Consider the following 21,482-nt stretch of genomic DNA (forward strand, 5'->3'; position numbering starts at 1 on the left):
GAATGAAATCAGCCAACCAGAAGAGATAAAGCCCAGATGCTGATTCAAGCCATCTGTCTCTGGTTTGCTCTTACACACTCTAATACACACTCCCAGCGCTGCCCATGGTCTCTCTGATCAACACTGATCATTTCCAATTCTCCTAGAACACTTCTAAACATAACATTGTGGGAGTATTTTTCCAGTTAGTTGGCGTGTCATGGTGTAAAGTAGCATTCTTATCAGAGGAAGAAATCATGGCTAGTGCCTCACTTGGTTCCATACAATTAATATAGTAATTATATTTCCTCCTCCACACCCCATGAAAGCATTTTCACAACCAAAGCCATGTTTTCTGTTTCTATCAAAACCAAACAATGCTGGGTTTTATCACTTGGTACTGGTATGTGCGTTTGCACATATGTCTTTTAATTGTATTACAAGCTACATGTAACTTTTGCTCTAGTATGAAGAGTTTTTGAGATTCTTTCTCAAATGAAGCCAGAGTGCAGTTCTTCAGAAAGCCATAAAAAATACAAAATGCTTCTTTAGATGTTTAACATCTTCTGCCTCTTCCTCCATTGTCTGGATAATTCCTTGGAAGTCAGCACTGGCTTTCAAAGAGCCATTCCCATCCTGACAGACCACAGTATTCATGACTTCAACCAACCCCCAGGTTCTCTGAAGATTGTGAACTTTCAAAAAGAAACTCAGACCACATCTAGGTGACTTTCCAACAAGCTATGCTTTTGCAAGTAAAAAAGAGATTAATTTCTTGAACAATTTCGGGCATGGTATACAAAGTCAAATATATATCAGGTATGGACATTGCACCCTGCACACCTATAGGGGATCCTGCCCGTGGCCTGGAATGCAGTGGTGAACTGGTTAAAAAAATAATTACAACAGGACTAGCAATAAGGTTTTGGCTGAATGCTACTTTTGCTCAGTATCAATCAATTAAAATAAAAGCATTTTCTTGATGGTTGTTCATAACAGATATCCAGACCCATCTGTGGCTATTTTATTTATGGCATTGCTGTTCTTTGCCAACAACAAGTTGGCTAAAAATCAGATTTTAGAATCTTAATCAGAATCAAAACATTGTCTTCTCATTTGACGCCTCCATTCAAGTTCATGTTACTGCCATGTAGAAAATGGAATCTGCTTTCTGGAGGCCAACCCTAACTTCTGCACCATGGTAATCTCCACAGCCGGCCCACAGCTGTGGGATGAGCTGTATTTCTTTACAGTATTTTTATTAGGCTGATTCCCACAAGTTTAAGAACGTTGTAATTGGAGACACTTCAGGGTCACATTAGATTGAGCCCAATAAAATAAGAGGAGGAAACTGAACTCTCCTCACCCCTTTCCATGAAGTTTAGAATTTTCAACTCATTTCAAAGCAGAGGATGTCTCTTTCCAAGTCTTTCAAGTTCTGTAAACACTGCAAGTGCTACTGGCTTCCTTTTTAATCAGTGAGGGCCACCAGCTTACGTTTATTATTTCTAATTATTACAGCCTCCATGAGAGAACATTACTGCCGACAATTTGTGTTAGTAATGACTTAACCTGATTGGTCAGCAATGTAATCCCCTCCTTCTTTTTTCCTGCTCTTAATGTTTATGATCATCTATAACCCTCACACTTTGGTGTGCCATGTTTCCTCCCACACATACCCGCCCCAAAATAATTTTCAATGACACTAGTTAACAATTTGGAATTACTGAAACTATGGCTGGGTCCACTTGATGCCGCAACCTCCTATTGGAGAGGGGGGAAATTTGGTCTAACAGCTGGATGTTTGAGCTGCATAGAGTCAAACATCTGGATGTTCCCAAATATTTTTTTCCAAATATTTGGAAACATCCACAGATATTCCCTCATTTAGACAAAACATCCAGATGATAAACTGAATATTTCTCTTTTCATCCAGATATTTGACCAGTGAATTTTCTTTGAATCTTCTAGGTAAGAATACCCATCTTTTTTTTTTTAAGATTTTATTTTACTTATTATTTATTTATTTGAGAGAGAGAGCGAGAGAGAGAGAGCATGAGCAAGGGATGGGGCAGAGGGGAAGGAGAGAAAGAGGGAAAGAATACCAAGCAAATTCTGTAATGAGCACGGAGCCCAACTCAGGGCTCAATCCCATGACCCTGATTGTCATGACCCCAGCAGAAACCAAGAGTCAGTTGTTTAATGGACTAAGCCACCCAGGTGCCACTAGCTGTTTTAAAAGCCATTATTACACCAAAATAAGGGGGGAAGCACATCCTCTAGCTCCAAGGCACATCTTTATGGTTTTTCAGTAATTTCAATAGTTTTTCAATAATTTCACCATTCTGAAACACAAATTAAATATTTCATTTTTAAACATATTTATTTATTTATTTATCTGAGAGAGAATGCAAGCAGGGGGAGAGGCTAAGGGGAGAGGCAGAGAGAGAATCTCAAGCAGAATCCCTGCTGAACACAGAGCCTGACTAGGGGCTCAATCCCATGACCCTGAGATCATGATTTGAGCTGAAACCAAGAGTCAGATGCTTAACTGACTGAGCCACCCAAGTGCCCCAAATTTTTCATTTTATAAAGAAAAATCTCTTCACAACCTAATCTATCCTTAAATCTAGGAAGAAAAGAGTTAAGTGTTGGATCTCAGAAAAGGGAGTTTCTTATCCAGTTTTCACACCTTACAAAAATATTTTTGTTGCCACTGAAAGTTATTTTTGAGGCTCTATTTCTTTCCCAGGAATGCTCATTTGGTCTCCTCCAATGGTCTTGCATCCAGAGACTGACAAATCTCTTCTAGGAGGTAGGTTTATTAAAACATTCAACACCCTGGTAGGATGCAATTCATTCAAAGCTGTACCCATATGTAAATTAAAGAAAATACAGATTTTTTAAAATAACAGCCTTTAATCCAGAAATTGGTAGTCACACTAAAATATGTGAAATTCCCTGAAATTGTTTATAAGCATTTTTGTAAATATGCATTTTGTGGGAAGGAGAAAGAGTGCTGAGAGATCACTCAGTCTCTCAAGGAGTGGTTTTTCAATGGGCACCTTCTCCTAACTTGGTATACTTTTTAAACTTCTAAAGGTATTTATGAGTCGGGGGAATAGATGCCACTCATTGTGCAAAGTTGTACATAATGAAAATACCAGTATATTTTATTCCCACTGTTGAACTGCATTCAAAGACAATGTGAATTGTCTGATGTCAAAGATGTCAAAGACACTTCGTATATAATCACCCAATACATATTCCCTCTTAGCCAGCAGTTGGTAGGTTGCAAGAAACTTTTCCACTCAAGCTTGTGATGGACGGACGAAAGGTTTAGCTCAAGGAGTGAGTAATGTCTTGGAAACAAACAGCAGGAAATAAAACTGGGCCTCACAAGTGACTAGAACTAGGACCTGTGATGCTCTGAGGTGTAAGGAATCCACTCCTCTTCTCTGTCTGAGACCACTCAGCCACCTCCACTGCTGCCCATCTCATCTCTTTCATAGAAGAGGAAAAGGATGGAATATAATCTCATAGAAGAGGAAAGGAAAGCTCTACCGTAAAGGTAGACAAAAAAAGACAGGCAGAGAATGCCTGTCACCTCATGAACACACAGGAAATGGCACACATTGCTGTTGTTATTGATTATCTCTCTGCAAACCAACTCTCCTGCTTGCTCAGTGCAATGACTCCTGAATGGCCACATTCAAATGACAGCCCTCAGCTCCCTGGCTTTGTCTGTTTATATGATTGTTGTTCTCAGTTCACTGGTGATTCTGAATCTTAATTTGAAATTCTCAGGGGAGCGAGCATATCTAATGAGCCCTGCCTGGGGCAGGTGTGTGCCTCTGGCCCCATCAGCTGTCACCTGCCCAGGGATGCCATGGTGCCCACTCACTTAGTCACAAGTTTGCTTGAGCAGATTCCACGGGAAAGAAGAGTGAGACAGGGAGAAAACAGACGACATATCCAATGCAGGTATCCCATTTTTAAACTTTTTCAACATATGTCTTTATGGTCTAAAATTAGAACATATGGCTAGGCACCAAAAAATTTTTTAATCTCCAATTTCTACTCAGAAAACATAGATTTATAATATTTGATATCTATTTTCCATATATTTTATACATGTATTTATGCTTTTTACAAGTATAAAATTATACTCTTCATTTTCTCTGTGCTCACTTTCCACTTAATGACATACTGTGAACATTTTTCATGTTTCTAAGTATTTCTCTACAATATTTTTCTTAATGGCAGGACAGGATTTGATTAAATAAAATAAAATATATAATACAATAACATGTCACTGAACAGTTAGATTACTTCAATTTTATAACATAATGGGTACTCTAGCGCAGTTTCTTTTGCATAAATTAATGTCCATATCATTTTTCTTTCTCTTTAATTAAACAAGAAGTAAATGTATGCATGATCATTTTGTTTTCTGTTTTAATTGGATTATCTAGAGCTTTGTATATTTTATTTTATTTTATTTTATTTTATTTTATTTTATTTTATTTTATTTTATTTTTTAAAGGAACACCTCTTGGATGTATTTATCATCTATCCATCATTTAGACAGATTTTAATGGGGGCCAACCTAAGTTAATGAAAGATAAACGTCAAAGACATAGTAAGACTCCAGGATCTGATAAGGATGTTTGTTGACTATGTTATCATTATTATTATTATTATTATTTCAGTGAAATTAATGCTCTGTTCTTCTGGCCACATCAAACTTTCTGAAACAATGAAAACCTAATCTACTCTCCATCATGGCTATGTCATCTACCCACTTACAAAGTACAAAGTCTAATATCTGACCAATAAATCAATATTGTCAATTCTATTACTCAAACCTTCATTTATTTTGTCTCCTCTCTATCAAATAGAGAGGAGAGGCCAAATAGAGTCTTAATATAATTGGACCTGACAATTTCTCCTTGTTTTCTGCATCACCTCTTGCAATGATATATTCAGAACCTATTATAAATTCATTGCAGATTAAATTTTTAAATACCTACAATAACTTTCTTTGTCCTATTCATTATTACTTGACATTAATTCTACTCAGGCATATACTAATGTTGCTAACCTTATTTTTTGTGTCTGAACCTTCTCAGCTTATTGCTCCCCAAACTTTTTATTTTATTTACCTTTTTGGGTTCCTTTAATACAGCAAAACCTATGAGGCTGGTTTAATCCTGTTCAATATCTGTTTTTCTTCTACTAATGATTTAACCTATTTATACTAATCAGAACTGGTTCATTTTACTAAGAGACATTTCCAAAAATTTTCTATCATGGCTCTCATACAAATAAAGAAATAAGCACATGTTACAGATGTTATTTAACTCAGGAGGGAACTGGACAGATGTCATAACCAGTTCAAAGAGAATCTGAAGAGCAGGCACACTTATAGATCAGGAATATTGACATGGAGGTGCAAATGGAGGCAAACTGGTTTTGGGGATGTTGTGGGGAGGTAGATTAGGTCAGAACAGAATTTGTATGTTTAGAGATAAAAATTAATTTGCATTGCTGTCAGTTACCTACAACTTGAAATTCTAAAATAACTCAAACATAATGAGAGGCTAGAATTAGTTAACCTGGGAGGGTATGCTTTATGGAAACAAGGCATAGTTTTCCAGGAAAGCACATGTTTCCCTACCATTTTCTTCCTTTCTCTTTTTAGACTCTTTGTTGTTTCAATCCTTCCTTGATGTTTTGTTTACTATCTATTTTTCTCCCTCTCTCCCCTCTAGTTATTTATGAGAAATTAATCTCCTACTTGTCACATATTTCAACTGTATATAAAAATTATTTTTCTCTAATTATTAACTTTAGATAGAAACATATTAGATGAGAAAATGACAGCTTTTATTTCTTTCTACCAAGTTTAATGATATAGTCCAAGATTTGAGGTCCAGTTTCTTCTTGCTTTCAAATAACCATTCTTACATCAAATATATTTAACATATAATTATTAACATTTTATTCTTTCCTTAATTTACCATTAAAATTTATGTTTTTATGATAATAATCCTCATCTCTCTGAGTTTATTTCCCTTTTTTAAAAATTTTTATTTATTTATGATAGTCACACATAGAGAGAGAGAGGCAGAGACATAAGCAGAGGGAGAAGCAGGCTCCATGCACCAGGAGCCCGATGTAGGATTCGATCCCAGGTCTCCAGGATCGTGCCCTGGGCCAAAGGCAGGCGCTTAACCGTTGCGCCACCCAGGGATCCCTCCCTTTTCTTTTTTTAAAAAAAAAATTATTTATTTTATAGAGAGCATGAGCTGGGGGGGAGGGGCAGAGGGAGAGGGAGAGAGGGAGAGAAAGAATCTCAAGCAGACTCCATGCTGAGCATGGAGCCCAATGCGGAGCTTGATGTTACAACCCTGAGATCACAACCTGAGCCAAAACCAAGAGTTGGACACTTAACAACTATGCCACCCAGGTGCCCCTCATTACTTCCCTTGAGTGTGTGTGTACATGTGTGTGTTCAACGTGTAGTTGTTACACAATTTTGTGTCTATTTTTAAAAGCACTTTATGCTTTGTGGGCTTTTGTATCTCTAACAAAATGATTCTGTTATTTTTGAATGTGAATAAAACCTAGCTATAGTATATAAATCTTCAGTTACAATCTGTTCTTTTCCCTTTAAAACTCTTAGGAAATCATTTCATAGACTTCTGGTGATTCTTAGTACAGAAGAAATATCTGAGCTGGATGTTTGGGTTTGGGTTTTGTTTTTTTTTCTTTTGCAGATGACCAGCCTTTTCTGCCTAGATGCATGTCAGCTTGATTTTTCTTTACATCTTGAAGTTTAAGACTTTCATCAGAATACATCCATTTGTCGAATTATTTTTATTAATATTTCCTGGGGTTTGTTGAGCTCATTCAGTTTGCAAAACCAGAAATTTGTCTACTAGCCCAGCCAAGTGTTATTTATTTTTTTCAAATATTGCTTCCCTTCTATTTATTCTGACATCCTGTTCAGTAATACTCACTCTCTCTAAGCCAAATCTTAGTAATATAGCCTCCAAATTACTACCTCATATAATTATCCTACTTCTTTGTCATTTACCTCTGCATTCTGGGAGATTTTTATTTTAGTAAATATTGCATATACCCTGATTTGATTTACTATGGTGTTATTTCAACTCCAATTGCATCTTTAAACCCTTTTCTTAAATGTTTACTTTAAAATGGGTTTTTTGTCTTGTAATGCATTTTAAATTTCTGCTTGCCTCTCAACTCAGTTCCAATTTCAAATCTGTTTATTATATCATCATCTCATCTTACGGGTTTTATTTTATAGAACTCATGTTTTTCCAATATTTGCAAACCCACAAAATAGTTTATAAAATATATTTGATTCCTTCAATTCAATAACTCTTTCAAATACGTTTTTCCGTATGAATCATATGACCCCAGTTGTGTGTGTGGGGGTGGGGATGTGCGTGTATTCACATGTATTCAAAAAGCTGAAACCTAAAACTAGAGATAGAGAAGAAAAGGACCCAGCAAGATAATTTGTGGCACATAACTCTAGAAAGCTTCATACATTGATTATTTTAGGTACTCCTAAGAATAAAACTGCAAGAAAAAAAAAAAAAAACTATGCAAGGTAAGGTTAAAAACAGGAGAAATGTTGAAAATGTTTATGAATTTCTTCTGACACTCTATTTACCCAGCCAAGAAACTTATTCTACTCTGGAGGATACTTCCTGGGGAGAGACAGGAAGTTTTCTCTGGAGAGACAAACCAGTGAGAATCCAGAATGAGGCGGGGTCCTCAGACATAGCTGAGGGTAAAGGTGACATATCATTTTGAAAATGAGGTTGGGAAGCTAGGCAAACAACACTTACTAAACTGGGAGAGACACCCCCCCCCCCCCCGCCCCAGTACCCACACAACAGATTGGAGGCTTCCTTTCTAAAAATGCCCCCTCCCCAAAGACCATCAGATAATGGCACTCCAAGGCCACCAGCTGACAGGCCCTGTGAAAGAGAATTTTAATCTTCATTTTACATATGAGTGTACGGCCAAAGTTCACCACACATTTGAGAAAAGCCTCTAACAGGAAAGACCAGCCAAAATAAACAAATAAAATACACCAGGAGGAAACAAAGACAATGCAGCCAGCAGGAAAAAAAAAAAAAAGCTTAGAAAAAATGTTAAATAGTATTAATAGTCTCAAAGTAATCAGAGAAGGTTTTTGCATCATGAAATAATAACATGCTGCATTTTTTAAAAGGAACTTTCAGAGAACAATTAAATAAGAAATGTTTTAAAAGAAGGGAAGATGGCTGAGGAAATCTCCAGAAAGTGAAGCAACCACACAAGAAAAGATGAAAAAGAGGAAGGGAAAAAAAATTATAAAATGAGAGGAGTCCCAGAGGTCCAACATCTAAATAATGGGAATTCCAGAAAAAAAAGGGAAAATTTAAAACATAAAGAAGAAATTATTAAAGAGATAATACAATAAAAGTTGCCATCTCCAAAGAAAATGGGTTTCCAGATTTTGAATGTCTAAGTGCCCAGCATAACAAATAAACCAACTACAGGGCATGTCTTTGTGAAATTTGAGAATGCTAAGGATAATGAGAAGAGCTTAAAGGTCTCCAAAGAAAACTAATAAGTCACTTCAGAAAATGTAGAATGAAAGTGTCATTTGACTTAGCAACATCAACAGCTAAATGATAAAGGGGCAAGATCTTCCAAAATCTGTCAGCAGAATTTCTAAGTCAGAACCCCAAATTCCAGACAAATTATAAATCAAATATCAAAGCCAAACAAGAATAATTTCAGGCTTTAAGGTCTCAGAAACTGTTTCACCCTTTTTGCAGGAAGCCATTTGTGGTGTTCCACCAAAACAAAGGAGTAAACTATAAAAGAGGAAAACATAAAAGTTTGGGAACTGGAGGTCCCATCTGGTTAGAGACTAAGAGCAATGCAAAACATGGTGAAGGGATATCCCAGGATGACAAGAAGCCTAGAAGGATACAAGATAATGGAGTGCCCAGGAGCTATATGCCAAAACTATTTGACTATTATTAAGGAGATTTACTTTTAATTTGGAGAAATTAACAATAAATTAGTTATAGATACAGAGAAACTAAGCAAACGAACAGGAAGCAACTGTCAACTCCAGACAAAACAAAAAGTTATACAAGAAAGAAAATGATAAAAATGATACAAAGTTACCTGATATAAAAGTGGCTCACCTGTGAATATTATTTACATAACTATACTAAGATAAATACTAGTTAATAAAGTGTTAATATAATTATAATGAGAAATGTGGGAGGAAGAAACTATCTCTTAAAGTAAAAAATAATACCTAAAAAATTAAAGGCATAAAGTGTGAGTTAAATTTGGAGGTAGCTACTAAATGTCTGCCTTAGAAGAATGAGAATTGGCAACAATGAAAAGGAGACTGGCATAAGCCTTTCAGCTGACTTTTTAAACTACTACTAAATATATTACTTTGATAAAAATTTAAGTTTAAATTTACAATAAGAGAAAACTAAACGGAATATACTCAAAATATGTTTTTCCTTCAGATTATTTATTTATTTTTTTCTTTTTTTTTCCTTCAGATTATTTAAACTATATGTTCATTTCTTTCTGATTAAGAATTATTTACCAGATCCACTTTTTTCCCTAGTTTTTCATATTGCATTAGTCAAAAGCCTATTCAGGACTGGTATTTCCCTCAGAAACAAGGTGGGAGATTCTTCTTGGCTTGTGGTTTGAAGATACCTTTCAGATTGTCATGGTAATGGGTTTTAAGAACATAGAACATAGAACAGAGGGGATCCCTGGGTGGCTCAGCGGTTTAGTGCCTGCCTTTGGCCCAGGGCTGATCCTAGAGTCCCGGGATTGAGTCCCACATCAGGCTCCCGGCATGGAGCCTGCTTCTCCCTCCTCCTGTGTCTCTGCCTCTCTCTCTCTATGTCTATCATAAATAAATAAATAAATAAATAAATAAATAAATAAATAAATAAATCTTTAAAAAAAAAAAGAACATAGAACATAGATGAGGTCTGGCAATGCTGGGGCTGAGAGAAAGGGTTTCAACACAAGGATTGTTCCCCATACCTAGTAAAGCTGGTCCAAGGTTGGAACACCTATGGGGCACCTTCCTTTCAGGAATAGGAATGATGTCCCTGATTGTTCAAGAGAGTTCCTTTACTTTCCTTATCATCACTCTGCTTCCAGTGCTCTGAAGTTCCCAGTCCAGTTCTCCAAGCAGCTACTCATCTAATCAGGGGAGAAATGTGCCTTCTCTGGAAGCCGTTCCTCTATTACTAATGCCACTGCAGAAGGTGGCATTTTAATGTGGCTGCCCACATGCATGAATCTGCAGGTCAGATTTCTTCACAAAGCTCCCTGCTGCATCACTTAAGGTCATTTCAGCCTAAGAAAATGACTTTTCCAGAGCGGCTGCCACCAGTGCTTCTGGAGGCTTCTGCTCAGGTCATCCAGCCTCCCAAAATTCTCACCTCAATTCTGCTGACAGTGGGTGGGAAAAGGGCTCCAAATGCTGCTTTCTCCATTATTCTACACCTTTCTCTGTCTCCAGTCCAGCATCTCTAAGTTCTCAAGTTGCCCAAAAGAACCAAGATTTCTTCTTCTTGCTTCTCACAAAGTCATAAAACTCCCTTGCAAATTAAATAGTATTCTACCTTGAGGGGTCCTTTTTTAGAACTTGATTGAATCTAGTAGGAATTTCTGACATTTGAATAGCTCTATTTCCCAGCTGTCAATGCTGAGGAATATTTTTTTCATGAATTTTAAATTTTTCTACATCTTTTCCACAGAGGGATACCTAACTATTAATGTCAGCATAAATTAAGACATAGTAAGTATCTGTTTGGTTTAGGTTCAGTTGTATGTCACAAAAAACCAAAACAACATGAACATTTATTGCTCCCTCACATGAGGAAGTCAGGAAGTAGGTATCCTTAACCTGTTATGATAATTCTTTTCATCTCATTGCTTTGCCATCCCTAGGAAGTGGTGCTTCAACTCATGATCCAAAATGGCTGCTAAGATTTCACACATCAAATCTGTGTTCTGGGCAGGCAAATGGAGAAAGAAGCAAGAGACTGGGTGAATGTTCCCTTTAAAGTACACTTTCAAAGTAGCACCTAACTTGGCTTACATCTCATTGGCCTGAGTTTAGCTTTGCAGCTTCACTGAGCTTCCAGAGAAACAGAACATTAAAGCCATCAAAATTCTTTAGACATAAAATGAAAACTGGTATTTCTAAGGAAGGCAGATGTATTCTTTAAAAAGTTTTTTAAGAGGCACCTGGAAAACAAACAAACAAACAACCCCCCCCCCAAAAAAAAAAAATAAAGAGGCACCTGGGTGACCCAGTCAGTTAGGCAACTGCCTTTGAGAGCATGATCCTAGGGTCCTGGGATCAAGTCCCACATTGTGCACTCAGCAGGGAGTCTGCTTGAAGATTCTCTCCCTTTGCCCCTCCCCCAACTTGCATGCACGTGTGTTTTCCCTCCTTCTCTAAAATAAATAAATATAATCTCAAAAAAATATCTACTAGACCTAAGTATAAATCTTGCTAAAAGTAGAAACCTAATAAATTTATATTAAATGAATAGCTGAGTAAATGGAAATTTCATAAGCTTATATAGATAATTATGAATACACAAATTTATGTGCTTATAAGTATGTATTATATAATAAATTATATAAATTTAGATATATATACATAAATCGTATCTGTTGACATCATGACTTTAATAAAATGTATTGCCATATGCTAGTTATCAGGTATTTATGAAGCATCCCTTGTATGCAGAATATAGTAATGTATGTAAACATTAAAAAATAGGATACTTGGTTTATGCTATCCTGCATTTTAAAACTTGGTCTTCTGTGGAGTACTTTGAAATGTCAGGAGGCAGGGCACCTGGGTGGTTCAGTTGGTTAAGTGTCTGATTTGATTTGGGCTCTGGTCATGATCTGATCTCAGGATCATGAGATCAAGCCCCTCGTGGGGCTCTTGTGCTGGGAATGGAGCCTGCTTAAGCTTATTTCTCTCAGGCGCCTGGGTTAAGCATCTAACTTTTGGTTTTGACTCAGGTCATGATCTGAGGGTTGTGAGATGGAGCCTCAGCTCTGCACTCAGCATAGAGTCTGCTTGGGATTCTTTCCCCCCCTCCCTCTTCCTGACCCTCTCCTCCTCCCCCAACTTGTGCTCTCTCTCTCTCTCTCAAAAACAAAAAACAGTCAATGTCAGGAGGCAAATATTGTCAGTAGCCTTATCTTCCACCACCAAATCTCTGAGATGAGTGCTACCATCCAGCGATGAACCGATATATAATATAGCTCAATGAAAATGGAGAAGGTGAAAGAAATGTAAATTCTAATCTCTGGTCTTTTGGCCAGAATGCACAGATATTCTGATAAACCTGAATATCAAAGCATAACCTATCTGCAATGACATTTTTATGCTGCGCACAGCTGTAGGGACTTTTCTCACAGCATCAGAAGATGTTTGCAATGGTTCCCAAGGAGAGCCATAAACTATTCTCCTTTTCTTGATTTATGTCTCCTTGCACTCTTGTCATGGTATCTAGTTCTTCACTGATCCAGACAACATTCCAGAGAGCTCAGGGCTTGAACTTCATATTTAAACATTGCCACCTCAGCTCTGTAATGGATCTTATAGATTCACAGTCTCCTTCTGCCAGTTTAGACAGCCAGAGGACAAAGTTAGGAACTGAGATATCAGAACAAGTGAGCAAGAGAGCTTGAGTCATCATCACCATTTTCCCATGTGGCTCCAATGAGTAGCACCCTTGTCTGACCCATATAACAACCCAAGTGCAACATATGATATGAGTCAACCACACTCTAGAAATGGCTTCTGACACTCCTGCAGCCTGATACTTTGATTGCATTGTGGTTGCTCTAAAAGCTCTAATGCAGAGCTCTGTGGATTCTTCTCTTTACTATGTGGTTTGAAGCTGGGCAGAGGGGAGGAGACATTGGAAAGAAAAATTGCCCAGTGCACCATGACAGCTATATAATTAGGCAAAGCAGGCCAGTGCTTACGGCATTTGTCATTCAGCAATTGTTCACCTTCCAGGTTTGCTAGCCAGGTGCTTTGAACAATGAGGTGATAATAATGTCTTCATGTGACCTGAGTCCAGGGAACACTCAAGCTCAAATAGGCAAGGCAGAGTCCCTGGTGGAATAAAACAAGGACTGCATTATTTTCTGAGTGTTCACCAGTCTATTTGCCATAAAAATTAAGGAACTTAAACATTGGTGAAAGATATATTCAAAAAAAAGGAGAATTCTAGGAGAAATTTGTGAATTTTTGCCTCCAAAAGTTTGAGATTCAAGGTGTGTGACTATGTGTGAAAGGTGGTATTGAATGCCAACTAATAGGTACTGGGCTGGACAGAGGAGTCCAGGTAAGAATTTATGAGACTGTCTTAGCTTCTTCTGGTTTTTGTCAACTCAGACAAAAGAGAATATTTCCCTTTTTTTATATATATAGATTCAACACTGTAACTTCCGGCCACTTTTTAAAATTGTTAAATACTATTGCGGCACCTGGGTGGCTCAGTTGGTTAAGAGGCTGATTCTTGATTTTGGCTCAGGTCATGATCTCAGGGTCCTGGGATCAAGCACCACATCAGTCTCCATGCTGAGCGTGGAGCCTGCTTAAGATTGTCTCTCTGCTTTCCCCTCTTCCCCTCCCCACCACTGCTCCTGTGCACTCTCTTTCTCAAAAAAAAAAAAAAAAAAAAAGCTAAATAGTATTAAAAAATGTTTCTCTACCCACAACCAGTGCTACTTCCTCCCCCAGCTGTGCACAGAGGTGGTAAGAAAGCCTGAAAGCCTGAAGGCCATGACAGGTCTTCTTTAACACTTCTCCCTCCCCTTTCCCCCATGGCTTTTCAGGCTTCTGACACTCTGGACTACTACCTTTCCAGCCATTATCTCCTAGAGCACTCAGCACACACCCTCCTCTCCTCGCGATAAAGATTCAGTTAATTCAACTCTGTGACTCAGTCCCTTTGGCCCTAAACTATATTGTGTTTTGGACTTACTTTCAGTGCGTTTCCTATAACAACACTCCATCCTTGCATGTTCCTATAACAACACTCCATCTTTGCATGGCCTACTAGTAGGAATGAGGTTACTTTCTTTCTTGTTGCCTTCTTTTACTTTCAGGAACCCTCATCCAGACATCATGCTCTGAACTATACTGGATACCTTGTGGCAATGGATACTTTAATATCTGCAGATCAAATACACTGCAACTATCTAGGACTTTAGGATTCTTGCCTGCACTGGACTCCTATTTTGAAAACAAACCTTGCAGGGGATCCATGGGTGACTCAGTGGTTTAGCGCCTGCCTTTGGCCCAGTGCACGATCCTAGAGTCCCGGGATCGAGTCCCACATCAGGCTCCCGGCATGGAGCCTGCTTCTCCCTCCTCCTGTGTCTCTGCTTCTCTCTCTCTCTCTCTATGTCTATCATAAATAAATAAATAAATAAATAAATAAATAAATAAATAAATAAATAAATCTTTAAAAAAAAAAAAAGAAAGAAAACAAACCTTGCTCATCCTCTTCTCTAAAAAGTGTCCTTTCTCCACCATCAGTGGTAGGCTCACACAGCCTTTGTTATTACTATGCAATCCCTACCCCTATTGCCCCCACCCTCCATGGCTGATGGGCATGGGATCCAAGGCCTTCACTCAGATTCCTTCACCAGGAAATTTGGAAAAGTTATGAGGATGCTGGAAAATTTGAGCTGGTGTCCATAACTAGCTATGTGAATTTGGGAGCCATGGGCCAGCCATGTGCATGAAGAAGCAGAACTAGCCTGTCTACTCAGAGGAAGGAGGAAGTAGAAATAGGGAGGATGGTACAAGAAGCTTGTGGGCTCAGACAAAACAAGAAAAGACCAGAAAACAGCGGACTTGTCTGCATTCCTGTTCCCCTTCTGGTCCCTCAGAAGCCAACCACTCTTCCTACCTACACTGTTAATCAGGAGACTCCTCTCTGATCTAATTAATTTCTGAGATTTTATCAATTTAACTTAAGTTAATTTGAAGGGGGATACTGTTGCTTCTTTTGACATGAAGGTGAAACGTTTATTTGAAAATTTCTTTTTTTTAAAAAAAAAAATTTTTTTTTTCCTTTTTTTTTTTTTTAATTTGAAAATTTCTAAGGAGGAAATGGCCTTTGTTCTGGAGAAGGCCTTGATGAATGAATGGTTCAGATTAGAAGGTGAGGTCCCAGTACTTGGCTGTATTCAGGTAACAAAAGAGGGTACTTAATTCTTCTGCATGAGCAGGATTGGTTTTTGTTTTTTGTTTTTTTTTTTCTGAAATAGAGGGAATAAAGAGAAGAAAGAGGCAGAGGAAAGAATAAAAAGGGCTATTAAGATGGCTCCAGTCTAAAAGACTTCACAGAGTACATTGAAAATTCGCTGCTGATGGAATTAGGCCATCTTAAACATGGTGATGTCCAATGTTCAATTTGAAATTCTTGCTTCCTTCAGGGAAAACACTCCCCTTGTCTATATCCCACCCTCCTATCTTCTATACCTATGTATATTTTGTTTGTGTGTGAATTTTTATAAAGATTAAGCAATGGGCTGAGTTTCAAGTGTTTATTATGATACAGAATTAACTGCGGGATCAGGAGCCCATAGAGGTAAATTTCTACATAGTGTGAAGCGGGGATTAAAGATCGTCTTTTTAGAGCCCATTGAACTCTGCCTCATGTGTGCAACCCATGAGGATTGAGAACATTGATTTAGAGATAGCCCCTCATGTGCCTGCAAATTCACTCAATTTGCAAACTTATTAAGCTTCTCTAGTTCAATTCTTAAGTCTTTGTGGATATGTAAATCTAACTTGAATCTAAAAGCACATTATTTGCAAAGGCTTCGGAGAACTTCAGATATAATAAGCTGGAGAAGGAAACAAAACGAGGACCACACTTGAAATAAATTTATTGAATGACTCCATGAACTTAGAGCCAAGATATATATTAGGATTGAGATTTCATTTTTAAAATAGAATTTTTTTGCTCTCCCAAAAGATTTACGCTAGCTTTCCTTTTAAATAGCAAACTCATCTAATTCATTTAAAATATGATTTTGTTTTGCAAAATTGATTTACAAGTAACTTTTCAGGAACCCATCTATTGACAAAGGAGAGGTATATCTGTTATGCAAAGCACCATACTTAAGTATGTTAAGGAATAATCCCAGTCCATTATTTCTTAGCATATCTACTGGGTATTTGTGTTTGTTTTATAGCTTTTTTCCCTCTTTGATTTACGTTTACGAGACAATCGAGGAGAGATGATATGAAATGGTTTTTACTTTTATGAGCCAAAGGAACCGCACCAGCCACAAGTAACAGAACACAGCCACAACTGAATTATGTAGGTCTCTTTTGGCGGAATGAAAATTAAAAGAGTATATTGTCCCTACTTTAACTTCTTATGGTGAAGTCATGCCCTAAGGATGTCCACTGGACAATTCCATTATAAATATGAAGTTGTGGTTGCACCTACTGTTGCTCATGTTACCAACAGAATCTGAAACCAATTTAAATGTATTAAACTTCAGTTCAGTTTGGGGGGTTTCATTTGTGGTTATATGCCAACCACCAATATGACCCCAATTAATTAGCCGAATATTGAAGAATGGCCTAATTCACTTCTTTCACGACTTCATGATAATATATCATAAGAGTGTTGAGTTAAAATTTAGATGTGCCCACTCTTCTTAAAATAAAATGAAGATCAAGGTCATATCATATTTGCCTCAGATTACCTACACCTATGCACAAACATGTTGAATTGATTCAGTAAATATAATCCCTTCACTACTGTTGTCCTAAGTCGCCTATTACACACACACACACACACACACACACACACACACACACCCCAACCTGTATTTCTCAGATGGTACAAACTGGCAGCACATGAGCCAAACCCAGCCCACAAATGAGCCTTGTTTGGTTCATATATTCGAGATCACACCGTTACAAGAGTGTTCGAATTAACATTTGAAAATTGGGAGATGTCACATAGAAATTCACATTTCTAGCTCTTTAAAAAAAATCTGGCAACACTTGGCAGGAATTCCACACAGCAACAATCGGCTGGAGCTGACATGCAAAATCCTCTATGGGCCCTCTTGGCTTTGCCACAGTCCCCACCATCTTTCATTACATTGCACCCAGTCCGTGTCACACATTTTGCTTCCCTGCCCCTATAGACATTTGGATGTGCAACTCGTGCCCTCCAGTGTTTCCCTCCTCTATGCCCTCTGAAAGCACCTTCTCTTTGAATGTACTAAAAGCTAGACTGCTTCAATCAGAAAACCTCAGGAAACCCGAATCCTATTTTTATTTTTATACTTCTAGAAATTCAAAACGTCATTCCTATATATAACTGGAAGCCTTAAAACACAGGTGTGTGCCACTTTAAAAACACAGACTTTAATCATAAACATATTTGGGCATTTTTGCTTCGATTTAGGTCGTTTCCATCTACCTAATTTGATTTTATTCCAATTGATCAAAAAAGTAACATAATTGTTTAAAATCATTCTCTTTTGGAAACTAACATTGTGGTAGAAAAAGAAACATTGCACAAATAGCTTACCATGTAGTTGAAGAGCGTTGTGCTTTTTAGTGTGTAACAGAAGGCTAAAAAATAGATTGAAAGTATGTAAGAGAACGCCTGTATTAACAATAGTGCTGGTTATGTTTGGGAAATAAAGGCTATTATTTTTAGGAAAAAAAATCAATGTAATCAAATGTTGGGTACAGCCAGTGATGCTAAGGTGCTATAGCTATAGACTCATAGCTATAAAACACTTTGACTATTGAAATTCCTGAACCAAAAATAATAACTTTGTTATTGTGCCTCTGAAATGTATAATCCCCAATCTCATCTTTTCCCATTGAACCAATTGTTCTATGCTGCCTGCTTTCCAGAGAGTTCTCCTATTGTTCCTTGACAAAGCATTACTGTATTGGAGAATATGGTTTGCATCACAAAAATATTATTTTTACTCCAGTTAGGGGTTGTGATATTTTTTACATGGAGATTTCCTTGGTATATTCAAAGTATACCTCATTGAGAAAAAATTATTTTTATGTAACTTTTCAGGTTGTTATGTACTTAGTAAAGTACAGCTGAATGACATAGTGCTTTCTGAGGAGTTCCAAGTCCCCTGGAAACCATCTCCTTTGTTTTCACCAGACATGTGATGAAATGCACTATTATTATCCTATTTTGAATGAAAGAAGTAAGATTCTAAGTCATTTGCTGAGTTCATATGGTTAAATTAGTGAAAGAAAGATTCTCCGGATTGATGACGAAGAATATATCTAGTTCTCGATCTTGATTACCTCCAGATCTAAAACTTTCTGTAAACCATTTTAACATTAATTTGTCCACCAGAAGGGCTATGGTTGTTGATCCCATAGACTATGGTAAAAACACAGGCTTTGAAGATGGATTTGCCTGGAAAGGAATCCAGCTGTGTGATTTAAATCTCCTCAAATCTCAGTATTCTCATCTATAAAGTGGGTGTGATAAACCTTCCTCATTAGTTTTGCCAGGACCTAAATATAAACATATACTTGTTAAATCTCTTTGTTATAGCAGACTAATCTTACCTTAAGTCAGTAGAGTAATTACATACTTATTCAGTAGGTAGTTACCCTAACTAACTCACTAATTTTCAAATGTAAGCATGCATCAGAAACATCTGAAGGGCTTATTAAAATGCAGATTACTAGGTCCCATCCTCAGAGTCTCTGATTCAGTAGTCTTGAAATGAGGCCTGAGAATCTGAATTTCTAACAAGTTCCCAGGTAATGCTGATGCATCCAGGATGCACACTTTGAGACGTACTGCTTTAATACTGTAACTAAATCACTAAATATAATGCCTGGCACAGCTGGCCCTCAAAACAAAATCATCATTATTTCATTATTTATTGAAATCCTATGGGCAATTACAAAATTACTTACAGGTTTTCAGAAGGAATTCTAATAAAAGTAAGGATAAAATAGCAATATCAGATGTACTTTAATTCCTAGTTTATTCAGCAAAACATCGATTTGGCCAAGTAAGAAGTAATTACATGTTCAAAGCAACAGGCCGACTTCACCATTGTTTTCAATTTCTGTTTCTATAGGTAATTCAGTGAGTTCTCAACTCTGGCAATTCAAAGGAACTCATAAAAGATAGGTCCACCTACTTTACTAAAGAGAATCCCTTGACAGAGGTGACTCTTGATTGCTTTTATACCATATGAGTGCGTGAATAACTCTGGCACTCGGAAATGATCATATTCTCCCTTCATTAAAAAGCATTTTAAAAAACCTGCACGTCTAAAGTTAAAGCATGACTAATGCATTGGAGAAATTGTTCAACAACAGTTCATCCTGGTAAAAATATGACTTCTGTAGCTATGCCAAGGTTAGTGTCGGGTTAGGTTATCTGCAATTCAAGTGCCAGATGTGCGTGTGCATGTGTGGGTGCCTGCATGTGGGCATGCACCAACATGAACTGCCCCCTGGAGAGTTAGGGACCCTCCCAGGCAGGACTCTACAGAAAGTTCCAGAAATGGAGAGCTACGTTCAGTTCTCTGGGTAATTTGGGGGTAATTCTGGGCCCTCTGCATTCTCTCCCTGTCTTCTCTTGACACTCTTTGCTGCGTTAGCTACTGTTTTTCTCCAACCCCCTAGGTTTTCAATAAGTTTCCTGTTGTGCGTTGGGATAGCAGCATTCACAGAAAGTGGCTTTGCCTAGGTGATCTGAGCCAGCTCCCTCCCACCTTTTCTTCCCTTTCTTTTCTTTTTAATAATTTAGAGACGAGTAACGAAGTGCTTACGGTGCAAAAATGTACTCCAGAAGACTCCAGACCATTTGCTGACATTTTGCACTTTAATCCCAGCTTCAGTTTCATAACTGGTGCTCAAAGCAGAAGCATGCAGAGGTGTGTGCTTGAAAAGACATTGAGAGCCTTTCGCTTAGAGACTTCAAAAACATTAACCAACAGATGCAAAATGCCCTAAAATTCGTACGGAGAACTAGTACAGTGTGCTCTTCAAAGAACTTGGGGAATTAAAGGCAAGATCGGTTCAAAAAGTACTGGTGACGGTAACCAAGACTGAAATCAGAATTTTTACAGGAGCCTCTTCTTTCTAAGAAAACCTTGAGATTTCTAGTTCTTTCCCCAGCTTCCAGACAGGACTCTATTAGAAAGTACCACTTTTGAAAAATACCTGCTTTGGCCTCTGTGTCAAATTATGTGATCAATGGTGCTTAAGCAAAATGATAAGGATCTTAGCTGGCACATATGCACTATTTTAAGAGCTTTACCTGTGCTAATTCCATAAAATCTCACAGCAAACCTGTGACTTAAGTTCTGTTATCATCCCCACTTTCCAGCTGAGGAAGCAGAAACTCAGAAAGGTTAAGTAACTTGCCCGAGATCACACAGCATGGGAACCAGGATTTGAATACAAGTATCATAGGTTGAGAGCCTCTCACAGTGGAAGCCTCTGAAGACAGGAGGGTGAGAACCCCTCCCCCCAAAACCTCCCCAAACTGCATCCTGGGGAAAACAATAATGACATACGCCTAAAATAAGCATAAAGCCCTGTCGTATCTTTAGTTTGACTGGTGATCAAATTCCTGTCTAGTCTCCCGAGGCGGTTCCTGAGAAGCAGCAATGCCAACCACCCAGAATGGGCTGTGCTTCTTCCAGGAGGCTGGTCAGTCACTGTACCTCACCATCTTAGGGCCTAACTTGAGGCAAGGACCAGAGGCCACCATGCCTCGGGGCCACTGCTCTCACACCCCTGCCCTCTGGATCTCACGACTCCCTGAGGTCCAGGAACACAGAAGAGAAAGCCACCAAGAAGGGGAAAACTTCGAACTTTAGGTCCCTCCAACCCAAACTGCGCGCCCCTAGTAGGACAGCTTCCCTGTAGGGCCTAGAAATTCCACGTAGACGCTTTCAAACACCCGAACATTCCTCCCGGAGTTCAGAAGAACCAGAAAGGTGTTGTTTGGGGAACACAAGGCAAGGGAGAGCGGTGCTGAGGTCCTCGGTGCGTGCCCCCGAGATCATGGGCACAGCTCGGGGTACCAGGGAGCTCGGCGTCCACCTGTGGCACGTGAATCATTCCTGAAGCCACCTGCACCCCTCACGTCCTCCAGACACGTCGGCGGGGCCTAGGCCGGCGGCCCGGGAGGAGCTCCGAGGTTAGACTTCTCCGCGCCTTGCTTTCTCGCGGCCGCCGGCAGCCCTAACTCCCGGGCCACTCCCCCCAAGGGTGCCACGCAAACTTCGGAGACGTGGAAAATGTGGGAACCAAAGTCTCTGCAAAGCCCCGAGCCTCCGCAAAGCGCTCTTGGCCGCCGCGGGCTGCCCAGGCCGCG

At 38.6% G+C, this 21,482-nt stretch overlaps 1 long non-coding RNA gene across 9 annotated transcripts in view; it reads right to left on the reverse strand.

Annotated features, from left to right (window-relative positions):
- The window catches only part of LOC112649890 (uncharacterized), a 179,197-nt gene that overhangs the window by 96,018 nt on the left and 61,697 nt on the right, over positions 1–21,482 (reverse strand). The gene's annotated exons all lie outside the window — the stretch shown is intronic.

This window comes from Canis lupus, chromosome 11 (genome assembly GCF_003254725.2).
Source record: "Canis lupus dingo isolate Sandy chromosome 11, ASM325472v2, whole genome shotgun sequence".
In the NCBI taxonomy this organism is placed as follows: Eukaryota; Metazoa; Chordata; class Mammalia; order Carnivora; family Canidae; genus Canis; species Canis lupus.